Genomic DNA, 20702 nt, shown 5'->3' on the forward strand with positions numbered 1-20702 from the left:
TCGAGTCCCGCTCCCGGAAAAACGGCGGATTTTTTCTCGACTTATATTTTCGCTTATTTATCAATGAATCAAAGAAACGTGACAAGCACACGTCATTCGGCCCTATTAAATATTTCGAAAAAAGCCGAATAGCACTGGCAATGACGACTGCAACCTTGATATGTATCTTTACCGAGTCCCTCGTCCCGTATCTCTCTGTTCTGCTACATGCATTACGAGGCACTGGCTCCAGCAGTTCGGATATGCCAATTGCTAACCCCGACCTCCGACCACGTTCTACGTGGCGGCCGCTGGGAAAGAAGACGTTCTACGTCTCCCGCGGTAGTCGAGGGGCGGCGCTAGTTGACCGGCCTCAGAGCTCTTGTAAATATAAACCCCCGCTTTAAAAGTCGAGAGAGAAGCCGCTGCGGGATAGCGTAATTGGTTAACGCACCGCACCGGTTATGCGGAGATGTGGGTTCGAGTCCCGCTCCCGGAAAAACGGCGGATTTTTTCTCGACTTATATTTTCGCTTATTTATCAATGAATCAAAGAAACGTGACAAGCACACGTCATTCGGCCCTATTAAATATTTCGAAAAAAGCCGAATAGCACTGGCAATGACGACTGCAACCTTGATATGTATCTTTACCGAGTCCCTCGTCCCGTATCTCTCTGTTCTGCTACATGCATTACGAGGCACTGGCTCCAGCAGTTCGGATATGCCAATTGCTAACCCCGACCTCCGACCACGTTCTACGTGGCGGCCGCTGGGAAAGAAGACGTTCTACGTCTCCCGCGGTAGTCGAGGGGCGGCGCTAGTTGACCGGCCTCAGAGCTCTTGTAAATATAAACCCCCGCTTTAAAAGTCGAGAGAGAAGCCGCTGCGGGATAGCGTAATTGGTTAACGCACCGCACCGGTTATGCGGAGATGTGGGTTCGAGTCCCGCTCCCGGAAAAACGGCGGATTTTTTCTCGACTTATATTTTCGCTTATTTATCAATGAATCAAAGAAACGTGACAAGCACACGTCATTCGGCCCTATTAAATATTTCGAAAAAAGCCGAATAGCACTGGCAATGACGACTGCAACCTTGATATGTATCTTTACCGAGTCCCTCGTCCCGTATCTCTCTGTTCTGCTACATGCATTACGAGGCACTGGCTCCAGCAGTTCGGATATGCCAATTGCTAACCCCGACCTCCGACCACGTTCTACGTGGCGGCCGCTGGGAAAGAAGACGTTCTACGTCTCCCGCGGTAGTCGAGGGGCGGCGCTAGTTGACCGGCCTCAGAGCTCTTGTAAATATAAACCCCCGCTTTAAAAGTCGAGAGAGAAGCCGCTGCGGGATAGCGTAATTGGTTAACGCACCGCACCGGTTATGCGGAGATGTGGGTTCGAGTCCCGCTCCCGGAAAAACGGCGGATTTTTTCTCGACTTATATTTTCGCTTATTTATCAATGAATCAAAGAAACGTGACAAGCACACGTCATTCGGCCCTATTAAATATTTCGAAAAAAGCCGAATAGCACTGGCAATGACGACTGCAACCTTGATATGTATCTTTACCGAGTCCCTCGTCCCGTATCTCTCTGTTCTGCTACATGCATTACGAGGCACTGGCTCCAGCAGTTCGGATATGCCAATTGCTAACCCCGACCTCCGACCACGTTCTACGTGGCGGCCGCTGGGAAAGAAGACGTTCTACGTCTCCCGCGGTAGTCGAGGGGCGGCGCTAGTTGACCGGCCTCAGAGCTCTTGTAAATATAAACCCCCGCTTTAAAAGTCGAGAGAGAAGCCGCTGCGGGATAGCGTAATTGGTTAACGCACCGCACCGGTTATGCGGAGATGTGGGTTCGAGTCCCGCTCCCGGAAAAACGGCGGATTTTTTCTCGACTTATATTTTCGCTTATTTATCAATGAATCAAAGAAACGTGACAAGCACACGTCATTCGGCCCTATTAAATATTTCGAAAAAAGCCGAATAGCACTGGCAATGACGACTGCAACCTTGATATGTATCTTTACCGAGTCCCTCGTCCCGTATCTCTCTGTTCTGCTACATGCATTACGAGGCACTGGCTCCAGCAGTTCGGATATGCCAATTGCTAACCCCGACCTCCGACCACGTTCTACGTGGCGGCCGCTGGGAAAGAAGACGTTCTACGTCTCCCGCGGTAGTCGAGGGGCGGCGCTAGTTGACCGGCCTCAGAGCTCTTGTAAATATAAACCCCCGCTTTAAAAGTCGAGAGAGAAGCCGCTGCGGGATAGCGTAATTGGTTAACGCACCGCACCGGTTATGCGGAGATGTGGGTTCGAGTCCCGCTCCCGGAAAAACGGCGGATTTTTTCTCGACTTATATTTTCGCTTATTTATCAATGAATCAAAGAAACGTGACAAGCACACGTCATTCGGCCCTATTAAATATTTCGAAAAAAGCCGAATAGCACTGGCAATGACGACTGCAACCTTGATATGTATCTTTACCGAGTCCCTCGTCCCGTATCTCTCTGTTCTGCTACATGCATTACGAGGCACTGGCTCCAGCAGTTCGGATATGCCAATTGCTAACCCCGACCTCCGACCACGTTCTACGTGGCGGCCGCTGGGAAAGAAGACGTTCTACGTCTCCCGCGGTAGTCGAGGGGCGGCGCTAGTTGACCGGCCTCAGAGCTCTTGTAAATATAAACCCCCGCTTTAAAAGTCGAGAGAGAAGCCGCTGCGGGATAGCGTAATTGGTTAACGCACCGCACCGGTTATGCGGAGATGTGGGTTCGAGTCCCGCTCCCGGAAAAACGGCGGATTTTTTCTCGACTTATATTTTCGCTTATTTATCAATGAATCAAAGAAACGTGACAAGCACACGTCATTCGGCCCTATTAAATATTTCGAAAAAAGCCGAATAGCACTGGCAATGACGACTGCAACCTTGATATGTATCTTTACCGAGTCCCTCGTCCCGTATCTCTCTGTTCTGCTACATGCATTACGAGGCACTGGCTCCAGCAGTTCGGATATGCCAATTGCTAACCCCGACCTCCGACCACGTTCTACGTGGCGGCCGCTGGGAAAGAAGACGTTCTACGTCTCCCGCGGTAGTCGAGGGGCGGCGCTAGTTGACCGGCCTCAGAGCTCTTGTAAATATAAACCCCCGCTTTAAAAGTCGAGAGAGAAGCCGCTGCGGGATAGCGTAATTGGTTAACGCACCGCACCGGTTATGCGGAGATGTGGGTTCGAGTCCCGCTCCCGGAAAAACGGCGGATTTTTTCTCGACTTATATTTTCGCTTATTTATCAATGAATCAAAGAAACGTGACAAGCACACGTCATTCGGCCCTATTAAATATTTCGAAAAAAGCCGAATAGCACTGGCAATGACGACTGCAACCTTGATATGTATCTTTACCGAGTCCCTCGTCCCGTATCTCTCTGTTCTGCTATATATATATATATATATATATATATATATATATATATATATATAACGCAGAAATAAGGGTTGGCAGTCGAGAAAACCTCGGAAAGCAAAGGGGAGGATGTGGTGGATCATTGAAACAGGTTAAGAATTTGGAAAGAAAGAAAGAAAGTGAAGAAAAAATGCCCGCCAGGTGGGATCCGAACCCACGACCTCCAGAATACCGGTCTGGTGCGGTATTCTGGAGGTCGTGGGTTCGGATCCCACCTGGCGGGCATTTTTTCTTCACTTTCTTTCTTTCTTTCCAAATTCTTAACCTGTTTCAATGATCCACCACATCCTCCCCTTTGCTTTCCGAGGTTTTCTCGACTGCCAACCCTTATTTCTGCGTTATTTTCACCGAGCCCCTCATTCCCTATTCTGATTCGCTATATATATATATATATATATATATATATATATATATATATATATATATATATGACAGAAAATAATGGTTGGCAGACAAGACAACCTGGGAAAGCAAAGGGGAGGATATGGTAGGTCAGTGAAACAGATAAAGAATTTTAAAAGAAAGAAAGTGGAGAAAAAATGTCCGTCAGGTGGGATCCGAACCCACGACCTACAGAATACCGGTCTGGTGCGACGGGAGAGAGGCGGGAGAGATGAGAGAGGCAGAGATACCAGTGATGGGAGACAAGCAGCGATACCAGTGGGCGCTATGTGGTAGGGGTGGTACAAAGCTATGGTCTTCAAAGCCCATTTCCAGCGAAGCTAGCCGAAACGCTGCAATTTTAACTGGGAGCGTTAAAGTCCCCGTGTCACAGCGAAGTTGGCGTCTTCGGTAACATTTATTTTGAGCGAAAAAACACATCGTGGCGCCTGTCGGCTCCGGTTGAGACTCGGGATATTAAGGCGCTGTCCTAAAACGTCACCTGCGAGCTTGACCAGGAAGGTATCGCCAGTTCCGTGGGCCGTGGTGGGTTTCATGACATCAGCGTAAGGCGTTATGTGGGGTTGTGCTCGCTGTTGATACACGTGTGGTGAATGCGCTACTAGTCTTTCCTTTGAGAGTAGTATCACTCTGAGCCGAAACGGACTTTTGGGAGCAAAATGTGTTGTCAATAGCATTATGTTCCTCCGGGACTAACGGCAAAGGTACCCACTGTTCATCCGCTTACACTTAGTGCCTCCAAGGTTCAACTCTTGGCACACCCTTAAGGCCCACAATTACGTCTAGTGGATACCAAGCGTTGTTCCACTGAGGATCACCCGCTAAAGGAACGACTAATACCCGTGTCACACGGGAAATTAATTTTATTTGCAAATGACGGCAGTTGCGATGGGTGAAACCTTGTGTACAGAAAACTGTTTAGTAAGCGCTTCCATATTTGCGAAAACGTAGCCAAAGAGCTAAAATAGCTTTACTGCACTTTCGAATGCACTTTAAGCACAGCTGCAGCAACTTATTGAACACGATTAACCATGGTAGGGAGACTAGCAGTTTTCTATTTTACGACTCTATTCGCCTTGTTTCATATGAATAAGTACATGACTAAAACTATACACTTGTAAAAATATGATAATGCCACTGACGCTTTAGTAATCTGTTTTGGGTGGGCATTCGCACCGAGTATCTGGTGTCGAGATAATACATCTGCTGGCAGAACGCAGTTGAATGGGTTTCGGAAACTCATTAACTCCCCAATGTCATCTTGATCGAATGTCGTAACATTTTCCAGTGTGGCAGCAAACAAATGTCATTTTGAACGAATGACATGCGATGGCAATGACATTAAATTTGCCTTGTGGCAGGCTCAGCGAGTTGCTACTGGTTCATATTGAAAAACTGCGCAGAAGTACAAAGAAAAGGAGAAGTAAAAGTACGACCCGAGCCAAGACTATCAACGAAGGGTTTGTGGAAAACAAACAGAATATATATACGGAACGTGAAAAAACACAGATTAACCAGCAACCAATACGCAATAAAACAACAAACTATCATGGACATTCAGCACCCTCTTTCCCAATCATCATTGCGAGGCAGTCCATGAAGCGGCAAGATATCTTTTTTCGCTCTCAGTGAGCGCCACAGACAGTTCGCACATGTAGGCGTCATCGCCCCTAATACACACATGGAACGCTTCCACTATCTCCACTATCTTACACTGTATTCAAAGCTTCCACTATCCTCGTATTGTCCTGCTCCCGTGTGGTACGTTTTTTTAGTCTTCTTTGGTGAGTGTTTCTGCGCAGTTTTTCACTATGGATCACCGCTAATTTTTTCATCACTACCTATAGACCAATAGATGCTCTTAAGATAAACGTCGGTCCTGCAAACGCTCCGCACGGGAATAGCCGTTCAAACTAAAATAATAAGTTCGGCTCCCTGCAAATGTCACATCGGGGAGTAGTGCTGTCATCATTCCACTGACTGTTACTTGTCTGCATGGGTTTTCTAAAGCCACCGGCAATTCAATTCTTGTGCTCCTTGATGCTTCTTGAATACAAGCATGACTTTTTACACAACGATATTGTTTGATCTTGTGAAAGCACCAGTAACACTACGACACCAAGAGCAATATTTCCTGACAACCTAAAGTGATCACTATAAAGAAAATGTCACCATCAGGCTTATTGGAGTAGTGAACGAGCTCCATGCACAACCGACACAACCCGAACTCTAATCTAAATGCCGGAACGTCTCCATTCCAAGGTCTGGTAGGCCCACGTTCTAAAGGCAATAATGTGAAATGCTCAGTGTAGGGCTCTTTAGCTTGATTGATGGCAGGGTTCAACGCGCCGACGCAACACAGGCAACGAGGAACGCCGGAGTGGAGGGCGCCGCTGCAATTTTGATCACGTGCTCCGAAGTTTTGTACACACTGGCATTTCTGCTTTTCGCCTCCATCAGAAAAGCGGCCGCCGTGGCCGGGAATCAAACCCGTGTCCTCATGGGCAGCAGCACAACGCCTTAGCCACTAAACCATCACGACTGGTCGTTATTTAGCTTCCTAGGGGAGCCATGTGGCTGGTGTCCTCTGTGGCTGGTGTCCTCAACGCAAGCCTGCTCCATTTGCACGAAGAACTTGTCCACTGAGGTGTCACAAGTTCCATCTATGCCGCTGTCAGCAAGGGGTATATATCGCTACGCTCCTGTAAAGAAGAATTATGGCAACAAAGCATGTGTTAGGGCGGTACCCTGATTACTACAGGCCGAATATTTAGGTAAAAAAAGGCGCGTTTATGTAGCACAAACAGGTATGCAAAAGAACGTTTTAGGCCTCCAACGACCTAAATATTGGCACCGATTACTTCTAACATGAATTCACGAACTTTCAAACCAACACTTGCGCGACCTTTGTCGACGACGGCGAACCAAAAATGTTATTTTTTCTGCTGGCACAAACAGCAAAGAGTTGAACAAAGTCGTTCAATTGGGCAGTTAGCTGCTGGACTAAGGGGGATTCATTGACTTAATTTACCTTACAAAAATTCAGGCAAAAATATTACACGCAAGAGCGACCGCGATCTATGGAGATATTAGTATGCTCCCACATAAGAAGTGTTAGGCACAACTCTAGCGATTTTCTTCCATACACGCGTATTGGAATTGTTCAGGCAATCCACTCCAACATTTCGAATTGCAAGGAACAGACATTTGATGAGCATATTTGAAAAGACACTTAGAAACCGCATAGATTTAGGTGTACAGCCCACCGGTACAGTATATTTTAAGGCGCAAGAAAATGCAACTTCGCGTGGATGCTTCGCCATTGGCTCTTCAATATAGGAATGATAGGATACCAAAGTCGTCATCGATGCTCAACTGTTGCGTTGACGATATACAGGGTGTTTCACCTAACTTTCTAAGACCACGCAACCAAACGCAAGTTGCTACCTTTTCTGTGTAGTTTCTCACGCAATTTTTTGTATGTGGCCTAATTAGGTAATTAGCCAATTTTAATTAGCTAACTTTGGAACTAACGAAGCTAGGCAAAAAATCCCAATTAGAAAGTTGTAGAGTGGTATTGAAAACCTCAGAATAAACACTTTCTGTCATTATATTCATTAGGTATTATTGTTTTTCAGCGTATTGAATATGCCCGCGAAATACAAAAAAATACCACGTGACATGCCGGCTCGCGCGTCTTGATAACAGTGCTTCCAAACGTTGCGCTCACGAACTACCACGGGCAAGCCTCCACTTAAAAGGCGGCAGGGCAGCAACGTAGGCGTTGGCTGTGCCATTTGCGCCAGTGATGTGCTTCTCTCGTGACAGACCGCCAATAGCGATTAGCAGACGCCGCGGTTATCGCTTGTTCTGCCAGAATCAACAGGCTCGTCATCTTTGCTGTCACTTTTTAAACGGCGGAGCGCCGATGGTAGTTTGTGGGCGCAACGTTCGGAAGCGCTGTTACCAAGACGCGCGCGCCCGCACATCACGTGGTATTTTTTTGTATTAAGTGCGATGCACTTTATAAGCGACCCCGAACCTTCCGCCGTCCGCATTGCTCCTCCTCCTCTCCCCTAGCAACGGCGCGAGGAGCGGAGAGGAGCGTCTGTAGCAACGGCGCAGCGACGTCACACCCCACGTGACCCGCGCGCGCTCCGCTTCCCGCGCCGTGGCTGCGCGCGCCCGCGCCGGCTCCCGCACCGCTCCTCGCGCCGTGACGTCACACTCCCACGTGACCGCGCGCTGGCGCCTTTGCGTCTGCTCCCCCTCTCCTCGCGCCGTGACGTCACATGCTCTGCAGCTGGCGCGCCTGTCCCCCCGTTAGGTTTGCACTCAGCCACGGCGCGCGCCTCTCCCCTCGCCTGACAGCTCCCCCTCGCCGGTACTGCGCCTCTCAAGGCGATGGCAGAATTACTACGCCGTGTACTCTCGGCGCAAGAAATGCATTCGAACTTCCTCACGATTCCCTTCGGGGAGGTGGGGGCAATTTTTTTTCGCGGGCATCTTCAATACGCTGAAAAACACTAACGCCTACTGGATATAATGACAGAAAGTGTTTATTCTGAGGTTTTGAATACCGCTCTGAACTTCCTAATTGGTATTTTTTGCCTAGCTTCGTTGGTTAGAAAGTTGGCTAATTAAAATTGACTAATTACCTAATTAGGCAACATACAAAAAATAGCGTGAGAAACTATATAGAAAAGGTAGCAACATGCATTTGGTTGCATCATCGTAGAGTGCATCAAAATATTTTTAAACACTGGCTAAAGTTAGGTGAAACACCCTGTAGATGGATTTGGGTATGCTTGCAGAAACGATGATGCGACTGACATGTTTGAAACCAAATCGGTTTGTAGACCTCGAGCCACTCAGTCTAAAGAGTGCTGAGAAAATTATTGAAGCAATCGCAAAGTAAAACCATCTCCAGATTTTTGGATGGGAAGTTTCGCGTCTTGTACTGTAAAAAAGCGTGCTATTGCACTGCTTCTATGGGTTGTTTTCTAAGAATAGGTTGAACTAGCAGAATAGTTTGAACGCCATATATTTCCGAACAGTCAGTGCTGCCTGGTAACAAAATAACGATCTCGAGCTGCCCTCGAAAGCGAGAATTGAGGCTAACAGTGTTTTCATCAGCGCCTATTTCGAAAATATGCCTTTTTAGGCATTTAGGGCGAACGCAAGAAAGGCATTTATAGGCATGTAAATACAATAAAAGAAAACTTGTTAACTTCAAATTTGTGATCGTATACCAAAGTGGGGCAAGACGAGCGCAAAGAACGAAAAAGGGAGTTGCCTATAATTCGGCCACTACCAGTGATAACTCTTTACGCACATGCTTCAAGGTCATCAAAAAGTGAGTACCGGTGCTACCACATCTTTTCAGTTTCTTCGTGTTACTTCGTGCCTAATTTCAGTCCCTAGCGGCAAAGCTCTACCATATCCGCGTGCCGCTTTCCTGTATATCTATGGTGGGTGCTGAGAGAGAGATAGAGAAAGGGTGTGTGTGTGTGTGTGTGTCTGTGTGTGTGGGTGGGTGGGTGGGTGGGTGGGTGTACGTGCGTGCGTGCGCGTGTGCGTGTGCGTGTGCGTGTGCGTGTGCGTGTGCGTGTGCGTGTGCGTGTGTGTGTGTGTGTGTGTGTGTGTGCGTGCGCGCGTTGCTTGTGTGTGAGCGTGCGCGTGTGCGTGCGGGCGTGCGGGCACGAGTGCACGCGCGCTTCTTTATGTGCGATTTCTATCAGCGATGGTGTTTATGCTGGTTGTTGGCCCGATGAACCTACGCAGAAAAACCTCGGTGAGCGATGACCAGCTCAACCCTAAATTTGCCTCGCCACAGTCTGGTGGGACTCTTGCCACCCCCTGTCCTGGTCGCGGTACGATTGCTACAAGTACGGGATTAGAGACGCGTCGCACGGATGGGTAATATAACTGGTACATGCATGGCTTTGGAAACGCGACGCGGGGTGGCTCGCTGCATGGCTTGTTTTTCCGAGTGGTGCAGCTTTGAAAGTGCAAAGAGGCGAATTTATACCAAACTGAAAGAAACTAGAAGACAACGGGGCAGATGAACGCAAACAAACTTCTTAGTTAGCCTCTTAGACGCCAGACCACACAAGCCGAACGGTGGACACCATAGGAGTTGAAATATTTTAGATGCGAAGGCATCTCATTCACCCGCCTTGTCCCTGCATCCGGCGTCGGCGTCGTCGTCCTTGTCGGCGTCCACCCCTCCCCCATTCTCCTCGCCACGTCAGCTTCGCTCTCCGCCGCTCACCCCCTTTCCACTCCGATAGCGAACACTCTCTCGCGAGGGGCATTGGACTGGATTCGATTGGATTGGATTGGATTGGATTTGATTGGATTGGATTGAATTGGCTTGGCTTGGCTTGGCTTGGCTTGGATTGGATTTGGATTGGATTAGATTAAAGTGGATTGTGTTGGATTGTGTTGTGTCATAGCCGCGGCAGACGCACTGGCGCCGGCGCGTCCCCTCACCGTTATGCGCGCTATAAAACGCGGTGCCTGCGCCGCTCCGCTCAATTGTTCCAGCGCCGTTCCTCCGCTGTCCTACACTGCCTTCAATGGAAACGTGCCGTTGACCCCCTATGCGTCGCATCTACACAGGGGTTCTCGCGAGGGGAGGTGGGTGTTTTTTAAGCACACACCCGTCCCGCTGCGTCCTTTGTTACTCTTGGAGCTTCACCGCAAATCCGGCGGGCACGAATACATTTAAACACTTTAATTACCGAGTGGTCATTGCTCGTGAGGGGGCGAGGACGATACCACGCAGAAAACTAACTGTACCGAGTATCGAAACATAACGACGAGCACATGGCCGATCCTCCACGCAAACAACGCATAGCCTTGGTCGAACCAAGAGTAATCTAGCCGCCAGCTTCGCTGTTTTCCCAGTTTTCGCGCCACAAGTGCAGAGCTGCCCCACTTTTTAAGTGCAGAGCACTTTAGAGGTTCGCCTTGTCATCATATCTCGCTCGCGGAGCTCAAGCAGAGCGCCGCGGCGTTCTGTGGTAGCGGCTGTCATCGCGGGGTTCCACAGAGGCTTCGAAAGCCAAGCGGAATAAATAGTCATAAGTGTGAGAAACTCTTGAACCGCTGGCGCATGTCATTGATATCCTCGTTGCTTGGGGAAAAAAACCCGCAGGTACGTTTGAGACAAAATATACGTATTTAACCGGCAGCGCCCGCGTTCGTTTACTTAGGAACACTCATTGGGTTGGTTTTTACGATAGTAAGCGAAAATAAAGTGGCAATGGAACGCCAGCACGCGCGGGAGTAAAAGCAAGCACAAAAAAGACCGAACTTCCACTGGCGCAGTTTCAGGCAGGGGGTGTTCTAGCACTACGAAGCGGGAAAAGTGAAATGTGTTGGCCCATTCTCCGTTGAATGCCTCAGTAGAGAAACGAGACTGGGCGGCGACGAGCGTATTGGGTGGTAACAGTGAGCGGATAGTGGCACCCGAGCCCATTATGGCGAATCACTGCTGTGCTCTTCCGACAGCCTATAAGAGACATACCCAAATTCTCGCCGGCGAATGAATATTGAAACCGCTATTGCTCGACTGAGCACCGACCAAGCCGAGCGCTCTCGAGAAGCTTAACCAAGAACGGCTGCCACAAACGACGAGCGCCACGTGCCACAAGTACCGGCCTCCTCGGGCTTGCGGCGCACCTCTGCCTCAGCCACGGGCCTTTGGGCCTCCCCCTGCTACTGATATCGGACGCGCAACACACAAGACCAGCCCATGGTCCCAAAGAACCCGACTTCCAGCAGTGACTCTCAACACATCGCGAACATGGACTTCGATCGAAACAGCGGGCGCACAATATACAGCCCTAGCCCCCCTGGTTGGAAGTGCTCACAGAACAAAGCAGTGAAAACAAAGATCAACAGCAGGCTGCCAATATCGCTTCCACTTACCAGAACCCGCCTAGTACCACGACCACCCATTGTCAAGCCTCAGAAGAATCTATAGGCACCCGTGGCCCCCCAACGTTCCTTCCCTCGTCGATAAACCCTGGCAAGTACGCCACTCAATGCTACAGAAAATGCATCTTGCCGAAGCTGCCAGAGGACGAATGACAGATTGTTGACCGTCCACGTACAGGCCTCGAAGTGTCGGCATGGCCAGATGAAGTCATCGCGCAAGGCGTAGCGGCCGCAGGTGATTTCCCCATCAAGGACTTCTACTGGCACGTCACCGTTCAAACACAAATCTCATCGTAGTTACCACCACGGACAAGGACTACGCCAGGAAGCTCGGTGCTATTACCCACCTTCCGGTCGGCGCGGCGCAATACGAACTTTCCTCATACCTTAAGCCTTTACCAGGGACTGTGCGTAGCATAATAAACGGCATCGAAGCGGGTACAACTGAAGAAGGCCTAGCTGACCTGACATCTACTACTGCTCTTAGAATACTTCACTCACGTATGCTCGGACGCTCAACATCAGCCTTAACCACTTTCAACGGCCCACATGTCCCCTTCTACATCATGTTTAGAAGCACCTACAGTTAATTCCGCCCCTACCGCCGATCCGTGCTGTTCTGTTCTGCATGTGGCGAACTCGGCCACCGCCAGGAAGTTTGCCCCAACCCCGAAGAAAACGCCTACAAGCACTGCGGAGATTAAACCCCTATTCGTGCTATTCATGCCAACCTAAATACTAATTATGAGATTTACCCCACGAAACAGCTGACCGGTACTGTAAGAAACCCGTTCGACTAAGCCCGCCACCTCTCCACATCCGCGAGCGGTTCATCCGCTATCCGGACCACTCCTCAAACAAGGCTCGGTCAACGCTACCGCAAGACAACACCAAGATGAGCTAGTCACAAGTCCTTAAGGCCTCCCCCACTGCTTCGAGCTCCTTCACCCGCCTCCCAGACATATCGTCAAACACCAGCACCCAACATTAGGAGCAGACCGTCAGATCCCTACGGAGTCAAGACGAGGAATTGACTAAATGACTTAAACTGATTGAGAAAACCGTCTAAAACATCATCTAAGCTCCGGAATGCTAAATAGAAAAACTTACCACCCGAATCGAAACATCTCAAAACAGCACAGCTACCCTGCGCCCTCTTCAACAAGACGCAACCCAGCATACCCCCGAGGCCCCGCAGGTCCCTGCACTCTTGACATTTGAGCATCTAAATATCATGATAGAACAAAAGGTCTACCAGAAGCTGACTGTTGTGAAGGAATGGGCAGGATCGCGCGAAAGTCCTGAGCCGTTGCACAGCTTCTACCCAAACACACGCGTTCTATTTAAAAAACGACCCAGCGGTCTGGACGGAAAGCAGGAAAACAATATTTACAAGACTCGGAGAGGCCTAACGAGGATCTGGTCTCCTTCAGTCTGCTGGGACTGGAACGAGGAGCAGAGACAGGCTGGTGGATTCGGCGAGTCGATGTCAATGACTCTGTCCGCATATCTGGCCAGCTGTGTGCGCCGGGGAGCTCTAGACCGGCGTTACGGTTCCGCGGCGAAGAACGTGGCGGTGCCGATGACTAGTGGTGGGAGGAAAGAGCTTAGGCCCGAAACGAGGCCTCGCTGCCGCGTTCCGCGCCACCGGCTCACCGTGCACTCGTGGGTCTGACACCGGCTTCTCCCGGCGGCGTACAGGCCTGTCGTCGGGCCTACACCGTGACGGATGGTAACTTGGAAGGCAGTTCCAGCAACGGACCTCGGGCCTACATCGCGAGGGCACCGTCTCACTGCCGTTTTGGCCGACCGCATGGGAGCTGCTTCTTCCTTCTCCTTCTTCTTTCCTGCTGGCCCTTTCTCTTTGGCAAGCGCTACACCAATGGTTCGGCGGATTGACCACCACACTGCACTGGCCCTTCACTACACTACCCCCCTCTTAAGAGAGTTCTTAGGAGAACTATCCCTGAGCCGTTGGTGGTAGAGAACGCCAGTCAGTTTTGAAGAGAGGGTCTAAACACTGATCCAATTCGAGAAGTGACACAACACAGTCACTATGTGAGTTCCTAGAAAATGAAAACAGTTCACACAACAAAATCTAAGCAAGTCACTTAGCAGTTCGCACTGGCACAAAAACAATTAAACCAGTCCCCTCAAGCTTTTTCGCAAGTCCTGTAACGCGTTACCCGTAAAATATTTCAAGCTAACGGAAAAGTCAATGGCGTAGTCTGCTTAAGTGCCCTACAATAACAAAAGAAGGCGCACGAAGACATGTAGAGTTGTAAATCGTTAGAGTCATTCCATGGCCACGCATGCACGAATGCCGGAAGAGCCTATGCTTGCCTAAAACATTGTGCGCTTCTTTCGCGTCGGGCAGCTTGACCCCCTGCTATGAAACACACCCTGAATTCCTTTTCTGTGCGTCTTATGCGGGTGCTTGTGTTCATATAATCCGGTAAGAAAGGGCTGACTTGAAACTTGGTGAACATATCACGTTTCTTGCGCCTGTGTGGCTTTAGCCTCCCTTTTGCGTCTGGGTTTAACCAGTTTGCGCAAATGCTTTTGCGGAGTTGTTTTATTTTGCCTACGACTTCGCAGTGTGATCCGGGTAGCGGTGGTTGGTCGAGCGTCAAGGTTTCACAACCTCACACTCCCATGAAGTGATGAGCCCGTTAAAAATTTTTCAGCTTGATGCATCACGGGGGATTTGTTTCTTCGGCTCTACTTAGTGAAACATCTACTCTTGCAATGGTTAAAAAACCCAAGACACTCTCGCGGTTGGCATATGCGAGTATTCGGAGCGCAGACAGATATTTGCGTGGCTGAATGCATCCCAGTCTTTTTGCGGCTCTTTCGTTTCTCCGATAGCCTTGTGAAGTACAGGAAACTCTCACTGCCAGTTGGAATTACTCTTGCATTACTGACTTCAAGGCATTGTTCAAATTCACTTCTAGAACAAGCGACCCTGGTGCGTTCTCTTTCTCAGGCCCTTCCGCACTATCACCGTGACACACATGCTGGTACAGCAAAGTCAGAAGTTTAAGTTTTAAAAAAGCTGCTGAGTGGGAGCTTACTCGCCTTATTTACGAGTATTCCGCATTTATCTCTTAATAAACCTTTTTCCTGCTGTTTGGATTCTTGTTGACCGCATATGGTCGCTTGGACAAGTGAGATGCTATTTCCAGGTTTACTTTGAGGGGCCACTAGCGGAATAATCACGTGCCCAGGTCTGGAGCCTGTCACATGTTCGGGAGTGAGAGAAATGCCATCAGGATGAACAAGGCGTATGCAAGATCCTAAACCGGCGATTTGCGTATTTACAGCAGCCATCCTTTTTCGTGCTCGTCGTTCTTCTTCTTCTCTAATTCCCTAATGATATTTTCTGTGTCCGATGGATTTTCAATCAGATCGATATACACCCAGTCGCCTCGCATCCCTACTCAAGGCTAGTTCCTGTTTTAGCTTCACCTTATCACCTGTCAGTCCCAAGTCTTGCCCCTCTTTCATTATTCTTTCCATACCCGCTAGATACATGTTTGAATATTGGCGTGGATATAAGGCTAACAGCAGCCGGACTCCTCTCTACAAGTGGTAACACGAGGATCCTGGCAGGCTCGCCAGTTTTGTTATGAAGGAATGGGCAGGATCGCGCGGAGAGACATGAGCCGTTGCACAGCTTCTACACTAACACCCGCATTCTATTCAAAATACAATATAGCGGTCTGGAACGAAAAGCAGGAAACAATATTTACAAGGCTGGGAGAGGACTAGGGCAGAAGTGGCATACTTTAGTCAGCTGGGCCTAGCACGGTGCACTAGAGCCAAGGAGAGACTTGTCGGTGGCTGTGATGAGTCGATGCGAGGCGGTGCTGTCCGTGAGGCTGCTGAGCTCTGTGCGCCCTGAAGCTCCAAACCGATGTTAAAACGTGGCGGTGCCGATGACTAGCGGCGGGAGGAGAAGGCTTAGGCCCGAAACGAGTCCTCGCTGCCCGCACTCCGCGTCACCGGCGCACCGTTTACTCATGGCCGGACAGCAGCTTCTCCTGGCGGTGTCCAAGGCTGTCGTCGGGCCTACACCGCGACGGATGGTAACTGGGAAGGCAGTGCCGGTGACGGGCCTCGGGCCTACGCCATGAGGGCGCCGTTGCGCCGCCTTCTTGCCCGACCGCATCCGAATTGCTTCTTCCTTCTTTTCCTTCATTCCTACTGGCCCTTTCTCTTCACCAAGCGCTACACCATCGGTTTGGCTGATTAGCCACCACCCTGCACTGGCCCTTCACTACACTGACGCAATTAAATCAGCAGGAAGAGCAACACTTCACGTCACAATTTGGTAATGTCCACAACGCTCTCGAGCGCTCTACCCACACGATCCTCAAGTTACGAGAAATACTGAACACCGGCATGACTAGTCTTCGAGAAGCTCCTCACGACAAAGTTGACAAGATGGGCTTCAACCTCAACGGGCGCGTTATAAGAAGGAAGAGTACCAACAATTGCACAAGAAGCCCAGATCCCAACCCTTGAGCGAAGCCCATATGCAAGAAACCCGCGAACTCCCTGACAATGACTAACGACCTCACCCGCTTAGATGCCTCCCCTGCTCTCACCGTGTGGCAGTGGAACTGTACATCATTCAATCGCAAGTAACAGTCCCTCCTCTGGCTGGAGTGGAGGAGTGACTTGAATATTAATAAAATTCAAATTCAAGTCCCTCCTCCACTCCAGCCAGCAAAACAATCCGGATATTACTGCCGTACAAGAAACTGAAACAGAGCACGTTTAATTAAGTAGGTATGATACACACATCGCTCCCTGTCATTTCCGTACTGCCATTCTTACGAAAAAGCATTACACTTCCAAGAGCAGTCCGTTGAAACCACTATCGAATCCACCCTCGTCCAAATACTACAACGCATCAAGATTCAACCTAGCATGCTTATCCTCAATATCTACAGACACCCATTGAAATCACTTGTGGGCCTCTACAAACTCCTCCGAATGACCAAACAACTCACCCACAGACAGAAAGTGCTCGTTTATGGCGATTTTAACACTCTGCATGCAGCATGGCCAGATACCATTACAACTAAGAAATGCGCAGATGTACATCACGATGCACAGCATCACCAGCTTACACTGCGGACCGAACCCACACTGCGAACTCGCATCGGCAACAGCATTTCCGGTGACGCGACGCCTGACCTAACCTTCTCCCCCAATATCAAGAACATCGAATGGAAAATACTGGACGAAACTCCGGGCACGAACATGACGCCCTTGGCATCCTACTAAAACATCACCGGATCCCTCAGAGAATAGGGCAAGCGAAGATCGCGAACTGGACCGCGTTCCGTGAGACCATGCAACCCATAACTCTCACTGATATCGAGGAATGGACTACAAAGTTTATTGGATACTGTAAACAGACACACAAACACAGTTCAGCATACGATGGACAACCCAGTGACGGACGCGCATGTGCTTTATATCTCGGACGCCCAGCAGGATTTGATACGTCGCTGGAAGAAACAAAGAAAACAACAACAACCGCAAGCTCAAACTGCGACTAGAAGAGCTGACTAAACAATCTCAGAATTATGCAAACATCCTAACCCGAAGAAACTGGAACACGCTTGGCGACTAGCTACAAGGTTCTTGAGGTAATCGCAGCACCTGGCCCATTCCCCGGTCCTTACTCGGATACACGGAAAGCAAAGCAGCTGCAGGAAATATCTCCAACGGCTCATCCACAACTATTCCAGCACAGAACTCCTCCGCGACACCCCTTAACACCATATGGGCGCATCCCTTAACGCTCCATCCCCGACCACGTGCCTTCCTGATTACGCGTGAAGGCCTAACCCAGTCCTAGATGCCTCTTTCACAACGGCCTGAATTATCACTCCTATCCTCAAACGCACCCGCTATACAGCACCAGGACGCGTCAAATCAACCATAAAACACTCCGAAAGCTCGACTACAAAACTATTGACAGCCTGCTCCAGTCTATCAGTGAAAGCTGGGAGCGAGGACAATTACCAGCACAGTGGAAACACGCGCATCACCATATATCCCAATCCAGGCAAACCTATAAATTTCCGCAACTTGCGCCCCATTTCCCTTGCCTCTTGCGTGGACAAATTGCACGAACCCATGGCGCACGAGAGAGTATCGCCGTACTTAAAAATAGAAGGAGTACCTCCCGGACACCATGCTAGGCTTTCCCCCTGGACATTCAACACAGGTCATCCTTCGTCAAATTAAAGAAGACATTGAATAATCTCAGCAGCCAACACAAGAGTACCATTCTCGCACTTCACGTCAAAAGCGCATTTGACAATGCACACATCAAGCTAAAAAATACACCGTTTTGTGCGCGACTTTCTCACCCACCGCACGGTCACAATTTTCATGAGACAGCTCTGTACAGCCCCTCAAAAAACCCCACTAAAAGGCACCCCCAAGGTCCTTTCATTTCTTCACTGCTTTTTAACTTGGCAATGGTAGGGCTACCGCCACTACTCAAGAAAACACAAGGAATCAGTCATGCGCTTTACGATGATGACGTCACTATCTGGACCTGCACACGCTCAGTAGGCGAACAAGACGCCCTCCACACAGCAACAGGCACCACTGAAGCATACCTTCGGTCTCGCGGGCTTTCGTGTGCCCCGGACAAATTGTAACTTTAACTGCTCAAGACACGCAGAAGAGGTCGGCCACCCGCCCCCGTACCCGACATTGAACTTGCAGTCAATGGTGACCCCATACCCCTGGGTAGCCCCTACGTATTCTCGGTGTAGCCTTACAGAGAGACGAGCAGGCCTTGCAACCATCCAAAAAGTTTGAGAAACAGAACTTCACGTCCCCCATCACATTCGCCGAGTAAGCAACAGACGTCATGGTGTCAAAGAGGATCACGCAATACGCTTGACCCAAGCCCTAATCACCAGTAGGAATATTTACGGCACTCTATACCTCAGTGTAAAGAATAGCCAGGGCAGCAAACCGAATATCCTTAACCGGAAAGGCCTACAAGTTTGCAATTGGTCAACTTCCGACAAATTCTACAGACAAGCTAATAAAACTTGACCTGCACAACACCTGGGAGTAACTCGCTGAAGCTCACAAGACCAGCCAACGCTAAAGACTCAAACTTACCAAAACGGGCCGTCGTACGCTACGTCCCGTTGGCGACGATCCACATAACACCTCATATAGTAAACAGAGCATCCCCCTGGCTTTACGCCAACTTATCGCCGTTGCTTCCATCCCCATAAATATGCATCCCGTATTCAATGCATACCAAACAACCGCCAGGGTCATCTCTCGGAAAATCCTACGGGGACAAGGAACCAGCGGTCCGCTACACAGAGGCTGCCCGTTACGCTCCAAAGCCTACGAATGCCATCAGCGTTGTCAACAACAATCGCACAGATATCACATTGGCCACAATCCCAATCCCACACACAGACTTTGGAGATAGAATCATCATGGCCCTCGCTGCTACCACGGGCTCAGACTACCTTACTGTCATTTCAGACTCCAAAAACGCCTGTTGCAATTATCAACTAAGTCCTGTTCCTAGTCAAGCCATTCGCATACTGAACACTGTATAAGCTCCTTCGAACGACACATAGTCTGGACACCACGCCACGCATCCCTCGAGGGGAATGAAGCGACCCACGCCATTGCCCGTGAACCTACCTTCCGGGCCTTACCCTCATTGGCAGACCGATCGATGACCCCCAGCGGCGTCATTCCAAGAAGATACACGGCCATACTCGCCTATTACCGACTGCAGCGCCGCATTTACCCCCCCCCCCACCCAAAGAAGACCAGACAGGACGCCATTACCCTCAGACAGCTGCGAAGTCCAACCTACCCCACGGAACACTACTCCATGCCATCTACCCAACAACTACACATTGACTTGTCACCACTACCGCACACCCAGCACCTTCCCCGTATAGTCTCGGAGTGCCGACAACCACCATCAATTAACCCGTACGAAACCCAATCCCGGAGCAGTGGGCGGACCAGCCCACCAGCTCACGCCCTTAAGATCACCAAGGAGTTGTGGACATGGCCCGCCGGGCAGCAAAGGACCATGGCTTCCTGGACTAAGGATGCCTCCCTCAACAGAACTGACGCAGTTGAATAAATGTTTACTCCTTCTCAATAGCTCCCACTAGTAATTATGTATTATTTTAAATGTGCTTCTTCACGATACATTCCAGTATATCGACTCCACCTAATAGGTCAAATTTTGGGCACTGTAAGTAGTGCTACGGAGTACGAGAACATTATGTTTGAAACTTGCTGTTACACCACTACTGATTTTGCAAGTAGAATGCAGCAGGTAGAGTGCGCCTTTGTGCGATTCTTGCCATCGGTGGCCCATACAACAAAGTATGTGCGTTCTTTTACTTCTGCTTCTTCACTGCATATACCAGCATATGTTGTACACCAAATATACGAGTATTTGGCAGCACTGCCTACATAGCTTGTCTGTAGGAAGTACTACTATATAGTCCGCATACCTTAACCCTAAAACTCGCTTCTATACCACCTGTATATTTTGCATATGAAATAACGGGAACCGAGTGTGCGTGCGTGCGTGCGTGCGCGTGCATTTTCATGTGCCTGAGTATGATTTTCGTCTTTGTGAGGCCAGACTACAGAGTAAGTGTATTTTTACCAGTGATTCTCCCCCGGTTTATCAGCATCCTTCCTTCACATATACAAGTGTTCGTTGGACTGACAACCTAGCTCGCTGTTAGCAAGCGCAACTACGTAGGCCGCATACATTACTCTGGAAGGTCGCAGTTTTACCAACTGTTCATTTTACATGTACAGTACGGGAAACCGCGCCTCTCTACCTCCTGGATTTTTTCCAGTGCC

The sequence above is a fragment of the Haemaphysalis longicornis genome, unplaced genomic scaffold (genome assembly GCF_048455015.1).
Source record: "Haemaphysalis longicornis isolate Haplotype H1 unplaced genomic scaffold, Haemaphysalis longicornis Haplotype H1 scaffold_3, whole genome shotgun sequence".
Lineage (NCBI taxonomy): Eukaryota > Metazoa > Arthropoda > Arachnida > Ixodida > Ixodidae > Haemaphysalis > Haemaphysalis longicornis.